Source organism: Chrysochloris asiatica, unplaced genomic scaffold, assembly GCF_000296735.1.
Source record: "Chrysochloris asiatica unplaced genomic scaffold, ChrAsi1.0 scaffold00055, whole genome shotgun sequence".
Taxonomy (NCBI): domain Eukaryota; kingdom Metazoa; phylum Chordata; class Mammalia; order Afrosoricida; family Chrysochloridae; genus Chrysochloris; species Chrysochloris asiatica.
In genome coordinates this window covers 6,238,930-6,248,195 of record NW_006408573.1, presented here as the reverse complement: position 1 = coordinate 6,248,195, position 9,266 = coordinate 6,238,930, and positions in this window count along the sequence as shown.

The following is a 9,266-nucleotide window of genomic DNA, read 5'->3' as shown; positions in this document are numbered from 1 at the left end:
GTTGAAGAGCAATGATGTCAGCTTGAGGACTAAGGTGACTCTGACCCATGCTAGTATTTTCAATAACTTCATATGCATGCGAAAGCTGGACAGTAAATAAGAAAGACCATAGAAGAATTGATGCTTTTGAGTTATGGAGTTGGAAAAGAATATTGAAAGTACCATGGACTGCCAAAAGAACCAACAGATCTGTGTTGGAAGAAGTGCAGCCAGAGTGCTCCTTGGAGGTCAGGATGACCAGACTTCGTTTCTCATACTTTGGATATATGGTCAGGAGGGACCAGTCGCTGGAGAAGGATATCATAGTTGGTAAGGTGGAGGGTCAGAGAAAAAGAGGAAGACCCCCAGCAAGATGGATTGGCAAAGTGGCAGTATCAATGGGCTCAAGCGTGGCAACAATTGTGAGGTTGGCTCAGTACCGACTCGATGATACCTAACAACAACATACAATACCCCAAGATGGAAGTGAAAGACTGATTATGATCTGTTCGTGTTACTAATTAGAAGTTGACCAATGGGACAAACGGAGGCTTTAGAGAGGCGCTAACAGCTCCATTGGGAAATGAAGTATGCCACATAGCATGTTTTTCTCTTGCCTGCAGTGACAAACATTAGAACCCCTCAAGACAGTCATCCGTTTCCACTCAGTAGTTGGGGGAAAGGCTATCCAATTTCTGTGATTCCCTCGTGTTGTCTCCCTATGAGATCGCTTTTTTTTAAGGTCTGGAAGCTCTTCTGAAACCTACCTACTACCAAGGTTGACCTTGCTGAAGTACCAGTAAAGTTCACAGCAACGTGCTGGCCACCACAGTATGAGAAACTAACAGATGGGTGGTGGTGAGTTAATTCCAAACAAAAGAAACCTGTTCCCATTGAGTAGATTCACAAATTATGTGATCGTTTACATGGGAGAACATTAACTTTACATTCATCCTATCTTATTTCATGAGATTGCTTCTTTGAAAGGACTTTGGTGATTCTGTGTATAGCACATTTAGAAAACCATTAAATTCAAGCCAACAAATGTGACAGGAATAGAATGATAAACAAAGCAGGACCTTGTTCTCAGAGACCTTACACATTTAATGTTTATGATAAGACAGTACAAAAACACAGATATTAAAAGCAACACCAATGTCTCCTACATTTCTAGGAGACCCAGGAGGGGTTTGCAATGAAGCAGAGAGGAGAGGGAGAAGAGTTAGAAGAACTGAACTTCAGAAGTGGGGCTTGAGCTGTGGATGGAGGTGTGGTGCTATGGATTCACGTGCTGGACTGTAAGGTCGGTTTGATCCACAACGTCGGTGGTTCAAGCTCACCAGCCGCTCCACGGAAACCCTATACAGGGTTGCTATAAGTTGGAACTGACTCAACGGCACTTAACAACAACAACGTTGCCATGATGAGTTGGAATCTACTCAATGGGAACAGGTTTCTTTTGTTGTTTAGTTTGGAATGAACTCACCACCGCCCATCTGTTAGTTTCTCGAACTGTGGTGGTCAGCATGTTGCTGTGAACTTCACTGGTACTTCAGCAAGGTCAACCTTGGTAGGTAGGTTTCAGAAGTGCTTCCAGACTAAAACAGACTGAAAGGAAGGGCGGGTAATCTATTCAGAAATTTAGCCAATGAAACCCTCTGGATTACAGAATTTTGACCAAACTTCAGCACACTTGTTTTGGACATATCACTGGGAGGTACTGATAACTGGAAAGGTACAACATGTTTAGTAAAGTGGAGTGCCAACAAGGGGGAGGAAGACCCTGGATGTGAGGGATTGTCACAGTGGTCACAACTGTCTCATCTATGCCAAGAATCATGAAGATGACGTGAGAGCAGGCCATGTTTTGTTAAGTTATACCAAACAATTGTAAAACGCTACTGTCATTTTCATTTTCTAGCTGGGGATACTGAAACCCAGAGAATCTAAGTAACTTGCCCAAGATCATAGAACTGAGAGGTGACCAAGGGTCAACAATTGACTCAATAGCAAGTATTGCTATGGGTGAGGAATGTCCAGCCCACGGGCCATATGTTGTTTTTGTTAATTGTGTCTAATCGATTCCAACTCATAGCAACCCTGTATAGAGTTCCCAAGGACCAGCTGGTGAGCTTGAACCACTGACCTTGCAGTTCAAGCTGACCTTGCAGTCTAGCACATTAACCCACAATGCCACACCAGGACTCCACAGGCCATATAAGGTCCGAAAAATCATTTGGTCTGACCCTGCCAAGGCAACTGCAGTTCCAGCTAACACATTGTTGTTGTTGTTGTTAAGTGCCGTTGAATTGGTTCCAACACATAGAGACCCTGTATAAGGTTTCCGAGGAGCAGCTGGTGAGTTTGAACCACCGACCTTGCAGTTTAAACTGACTATGCAGTCCAGCGTATTAGCCCACAATGCCACACCAGGGGTAAGTTAATTAAATGTTTGATCAAATATAGCAGGCTAATTTTTAAGTTGATAATTTTGTATGGCCCATGATTGATGTTATAAATTTTGGCAGAAAGAAAGCTCCCCACCCCTGACCTATACAATGACGTAGTAAAAAGGGATCAAAGTAATACAAAGGAATGAACAGAAATGAATCTCAACACCATACAGAACGAAAGAACCAGAGACAAAAGACTACATAGTATGTTGTTGTTGTTGTTGTTGTTAAGTACTGTTGATTTGGTTCCCACTCATAGTGACCCTTCCAGGGAGCAGCTGGTAGGTTTGAACCACTAACCTTGCGGTTAGCAGTCCAGCGCATTAACCTACAGCACCACATCAGGACTCCAGTATGTAGTGTATGATTGCATTAATAGGAAACAGGAACAAAGAGAACATTCTATGGTTGCAGAAGATCAGTGGCCTGGGAGTGGGGGCAGCAGAGATTAATTGGGGGTGGGCTGGCAGGGGTATGCTGAAGCCAGCGTTACCATATCTTCAGAGTTGACCGAGTCTCTTTCCACCTCTGCTTTCCGTGACATCAAGTTAATAGTTTACAATTGGCCAGGTGGGAATATTTACACCAGAGATTGCGTCCCTTCAGGGAGCCAGTTGTTAAACTTTTATCAGCACACTACTGGGCATGAGGGAACTTTCTGGGGTGATGAAATGTTCTTTCATGTTGACAGGCGTGTGGGTTACATGTTTGTCACAACTAATCACCTTATACATTTAAGACATGTGCCTATCATAAATTGTACTTTAATTTCTAGAGTAAAAAAAGGACACCTGTCTGGGCCCCATTTCAGGCCTACCAACAGAGCTGGATGCATCCAAGTGGGTATTGGTTCAAGGGCAAGGTTGGGAACTGCTAGCCCAGTGCAACAGTCACACAGGGCTTATTTTAAAATAATAATAATAATGTCACTGAAAGGTGATTGTAGAAAGAATTCTTGGGACCAACTCAGGAAAGACTTTGAATGCTACCTTTGAGGGTTTGGGCCTGATTTGGGGGCAACAGGAAATTTGCCAGTAGTGGAAAGGCATGATCAGAATTGTGTCAAGGGGCCACTATTCCAGCTAGGATTGAAGGAAAGGGATATTGGGGTCAGGAGACACGACCATTTCATTCAAAAGGAAATGTGAATGAGCACTAAGATGAATCACAAAAGGAAATGTGAGGTCACAGGAGAGAAATTGCAGAGGTAAATCAGGAGAGAGAGGAAGGAGGGAGTCAAGGTTGCTCATGAATAGAAGTAACAGCTAATACTATGGCCTGGTGCTGGGAGTCCTTGTGTGGTGCTGTAGGATAATGCACTGGACTGCAGGTCGGTTTGAACCTCAAGGTTGGTGGTTCAAACTCACCAGCTGCTCCTCGGAAACCTTCTGCAGGGTGGCTATGAGTTGAAATTAACTCAACAGCACTTAATAAATAATAACTATGAAGTGCCTCCCACGTGCTAGGCACAGCTTCTAGAATTCTTCAGGACCCATTCATTTAGTACTCACAGCACCCTTATGTTGTTGTTGTTGTTGTTGTTGTTGTTGTTGTTGTTGTTAGGTGCCGACTCATAGCGACCTTATGCACAACAGAACGAAACACAGTGCCCGGTCCTGGGCCAACCTCACTACTGTTGCCACACTTGAGCCCATTGATCCTGCCACTTTGCCATTCCATCTCACTCGGGGGGTCTTCCGTTTTTTCTCTGACCTTCCACCTTACCAAACATGATATCCTTCTCCAGCAACTGGTCCCTCCTGACAACATGTCCAAAGTATGAGAGACAAAGTTTGGCCATCCTGGCCTCCAAGGAGCACTCTGGCTGCACTTCTTCCAACACGATCTGTTTGTTCTTTTGGCAGCCCATGGCACTTTCAATATTCTCCTTTAATACCACAACTCAAATGCGTCAACTCTTCTGTGGTCTTGCTTATTCACTGTCCAGCCTTCACATGTGTATGAGGTTACTGAAAATACCATGGCTTGGGTCAGGAGTACCTTAGTCCTCAAGCTGACATCTTAGCTCTTCAACACGTTAAAAAGCACCCTAATGGGTATTAATATTTTCGTTTTATAACTGGGGAAACTGAAGTCCAGAGAATCTGAGCAACTTATCCAAGAACATTCAGCTAATAAGTGACCAAGACCAGAAGTCAAACTCTTGTTTACTTTGTGAGTTTTTATTATGTTGAATAATCATTTATATAGAGAGAAATACAAGGATTTTAAATACATAGTTTAATGAGTTTTGACCAATGTGTTCCCCTGTGTGACTCATTCGTGTCAAGGTATACATTTCCATCTCCTCCGAAAGTTCCCTAGTGCCCCTCCTCCATCAAGCCCCTCCCCTCCAGCACTCCCAAGCCCAGGCACACTGAGCTGCCTCTCTCACTCCAGTTTGGTTGTGACTGGTCTATGCAAGTTCGTGTCAATGAAATCATACAGTACGCATTCTTTGGTGCCTCTCAAAGGTAGACCTTCGAGCAGGTCAGAAAAGGAAAGATGGTAAGCTGGACATGTGGAAATGAATGGATCATGGAAAGGTTTCAACTTGATTGTAGTCACACATCTGTGGTGCTATGTCTCGGCAGCGACCTCGTTCATGTTTAAATTCTGAAAGGGGGAATGGAAGAAGGAGCCAACGACCTATCTAATTTTCTTGTGAGGGTCAGGAAGGGGACTGTGCACAACTGAACAATGCATGTCACATGTTATATAATCCTACTTCCTGCTGAACTCTTTCCTTTATTTCTGGAACACTTATTTTTATTTGGTTTTAGGAGAGTCCCTTAAATAACTCAAATCCCTGTCAGAAACTTTCCTTTTACAGTAATTTCTGAAGTACTAGTTAGGCAATGGAGGCAGTAATGATAGATGGCAGAGTTCTCACCTTCCGTGTGGAAGGTCTGGTTTGGCTCCTGGCCAAAGTGCCTACTGAGCCATTACCACCCATCTGTCAGTGGAGGCTTGAGTTTTGCTATGATGACAAACAGGCTTCAGTGAAGCTTCTAGACTAAGATGAACTAGGAAGAAAGGCCTGGTGATCTACTTCCAAAAATCAGCCAATGAAAACGCTGTGGATGACAACGGTCCGGTGCCATGGTGCGTGGGCTCACCATGAGTTGGAGGCAGACTCAACGGCAGCTAGTAACAATAATCTGGCCAAACACGTGCCGTCTTCTTTAGGCCAGGAAGGGAACAACCTGCTCTGTAAACGTGACTTCCATCACCCCGTAAGCGAGAAGCAGCTTCCCTCCTACCGGAAGTTCCTTTACTATGTGGCCAGTGATGGGCAAGTGTTTTAGTTTTATAAGGAAAGGGAAAATCTCAGGCTGTGGTTCTCAATCTTTGAGAGAGTGATGACATGCCTTGCTTATTTTACACCAGGCTGTTTGTCTCTTAGAAGTTTCTGTTACATACATTTTTTCCCCCTAGAACAAGGCATTTTTATTGGGATTATATTAAATGTATAGTGTAACTTGTGGAAAATTCATGTCGTTGCAAGGTTGAGTTCTTCTATTAAAAATATGATACATTACAAGTAATTTATCACACATAATTAAGTGTCAACAAGAGAAGATCATTTGTTATATGTTGTTATTAAGTGCTGACTCATAGCAGCCTGTATAGGATTTCTGAGGAGTGGTTGGTGGGTTTGAACTGCAGACCTTGCAGTTAGCAGCCTAGTACTTACCCTGCAGCCCCACACCAGGATTCCATTTTGTTATATTTTTAGAATGGATTTCAGAGTATCTTTTAATACTCATATTTATTTACATTCAGATACACGTTCTCTTGAGTTTGAGAAAAGGGACCACAGTTCTATATACTGCTTAGCCTATTTTATCTCTGCACTCAAGAGAGAATTCTCTGCTTGTAAACATCATCTATCTTGTGTCACATTGGGTAAGCAAATAGGTTCCAAATTCCAGCTACTGAATATATTCTTAATTTATCAAAAACAGATTGTATGTCCTTTTTGACCTTTTCCTGGAGTACTATGTTTTCAGATGACTATTGGCCTAATTTGCTGATATATATATTTTTAAGTTTCTATTGTGAACTGAGTGATAGTTCACATGGGAGAACACTGGCTTTACACCACAGTTTCACTGCAATGATTACAGTCTCCTCCATGTATCATCATTCAGCAGTATTTGCTTCCATTCCCTCTGTTTTTGTTTTGTTTTGTTCTGTTTTTTTTTTAATTTGTAGGGGCAGAGGGGATGTACATAAAAACACTCAGGAATATATAATAATTTAAACAACCAAAGGGCACATCCTGCAAGCCTGCCTCCTGGCCACCGGCACCCAGTCTCTCTCTTTCCATGAGTTCAGAGTCCTCACCTGTTCCCTCTCTCCATGTCCTCATCTCTGCATCCATTTCTGGTGTCGCTGCTTCTCTGGATAGGGTCCCACATTCTGCTTGAGCTCTTCTCCCTTGGTGGGCCTAGGGTCACATACATTTTTGTTGTTGTTGTTAAGTACCATGGAGTTGGTTCTGACTCATAGTGACCCTACACTGGGTTTCCGAGCTGCAAATCTTTATGGGAGCAGAAAGCCTCACCTTTCTCCCGTGGAACAGCTGGTAGTTTCAAACTGCCGACCTTGAGGTTAGCAGCCCGATTCATACCCACTTCGCTACCAGCGCTCCTTACATACATTTTTAAATAGAAGAAAATTAACAAAAGCCAAAGACTTCTGGTATGGTGCAGTAGGATCAGCACTAGACTGCGAACCACAACATCAGCAGTTCAAACCCACCAGCTGCTCTTTGGAAACCCTACAAAGGGTTGCTCTGAGTTGGTACCGACTCAACGGCACTTAATAACAACAAGAAAAGTTTGCTTAGTGTGGCGCTGTAGGATAAGCACTAGGCTTGCAAATTGCAGATTGGCAGTTCACAACCCACCAGTATCTCTTTGGAAACCCTATACAGGGTCTCTATGAGTTGGAACTAACTCAAGCGCACTTAACAATAACAACAGGCTTTCTCTGGAGCTCTGTTGTGCTGCTGGACTGCTAACTACAAGGTTGGCAGTTCAAACCCACCAGTAGCTCCTTGGAAACCCTATACAGGACCACTATAAGTCAGCACTTAACAATAAGCTTGCTTTGAGAACCCAAACGTGTTCCTAGAATGTTGTTGTTGCTGAGTGCCATTGAGTCAGTCCTGACCCATAGCAACCCTGCATGGGGTTTCCAAGGAGCGGTTGGTGAGCTTGAACCTAGTGTGCGGTTCAAGCTTGCAGATCAAACTGACTTTGCGGTCCAGAGCATTAATCCACAGCGTCACCCCAAGACTCCATTCCTTTGAGAGTCAAACAGCATGGCCACTCTAGATTGACAATTGGGTCCTGATCGTTAACCACAAAGTGAACTTTAAAACTCAGCTCCCACAAGGCTTCAAAGTGTGCCCAGAACTGCAGGTCTAACTGCCTCCATGGATTGCTGTCTCCTTAGCCCTGACGCCAGAAGAACTGGATGCTGTCTGGCTACAATAACTGAATGTTTTCTGAGGATGGCGCTGGACCAAGGGCCTAAAAACAACAAGAGAAGTTTACAAAGTACTGAGTCTAAGACTATGGTGGTGAACCAATATGAGTAGAAAGAGAGAGAATTCTGACGCATCGTGAAGATTACAACTATTGTTACTTATCTGTACATGGAGCCATTGGTAAGTGGGTCTGTGTTCTGCCGAGTATATTTTACTAAAATTTAAAGTATTTCAAAATGGATCCAGGCTCCTCTGTTCTGTTGAAGCCTGTCTTCCAGTCTTTTCTCCACTGGATGGAAGAAGCAACATAAAACAATTGTAACCACCATAACAAAATCCCTACTGATCCTCCAAAAGGTGCTTAGGCACTGAACTGGGTGGCTGAGTGGCACCAGTTTAATATTCTCTTTCAAAGAAACTGCTTGCCAAGAGCCACACTGCAGGTGCCAAGCCCAAGATTGGTGGTGCCACTGAGCTGTTGGCTTTGACTCCGGAGCACACAAGAGTCAGGTGGGCCTGCCCTCCCAGGCCTCATCTAGAGTAAGGGTCACGGGTTGCATTCAGAGATCCCACACAGCCTCAGAACCTGCATTCCTTTCTCCATTGCAGCCCTGCCCCCTCACCTTTTAAATATTTGGTTGCATGCCATCATCTCACTTTAAAAAGAAAGAACAAAAAATATTGATATTTATCTTTTAAACTTTTTACAGTATCTTTTCATATGTAAGGATCCCTACAGATGCAGTAGTTAAGCGATCAGCGGCTAATGGAAAGGTTAGATTGACTGAACCCACCAACCGGTCCTTGAGAGAAAGATGTAGCAGGCTGCTTCTTTAAAGAGTTGATTCTGACTCTTAGCAACCCTACAGGACAAACTAGGATTGTTCCATGGAGTTCTGACACTAGGTTTCTTTAAGGGAACTACCTCATCTTTCTCCTGTGGAGTGGCTGGTGGGTTTGAACTGTACACCTTGGGTGAGCAGCCCAATGTTTAACCTACTGCATCATCTGGAAATCCCATGGAGCAGTTCCACTCTAGCCTATAGGGCTGGTACGAGCCGGAATTGAACTGATGGTAGTAGGTTTTGATTTTTGTACGTATAGAACCATTTCTATATTCTAAGTGGAATTTTTATTGTTTGTTGGTTTCTGGGTCTTTCTTTTTGTTTGTTTCTTTATTTTTTCCCCTAAAAAAGCCCTTATCTTCCCCAAACTGGGATTTTTCATACTAGAGTTAGCATTTAAGCAAAGATGAATAAGACTATAAAAATAGCTATATAGGAATAATCTATTTAAAATAGTGGAACTTTTTCTCTCCTCCTTGAGTTTAATCC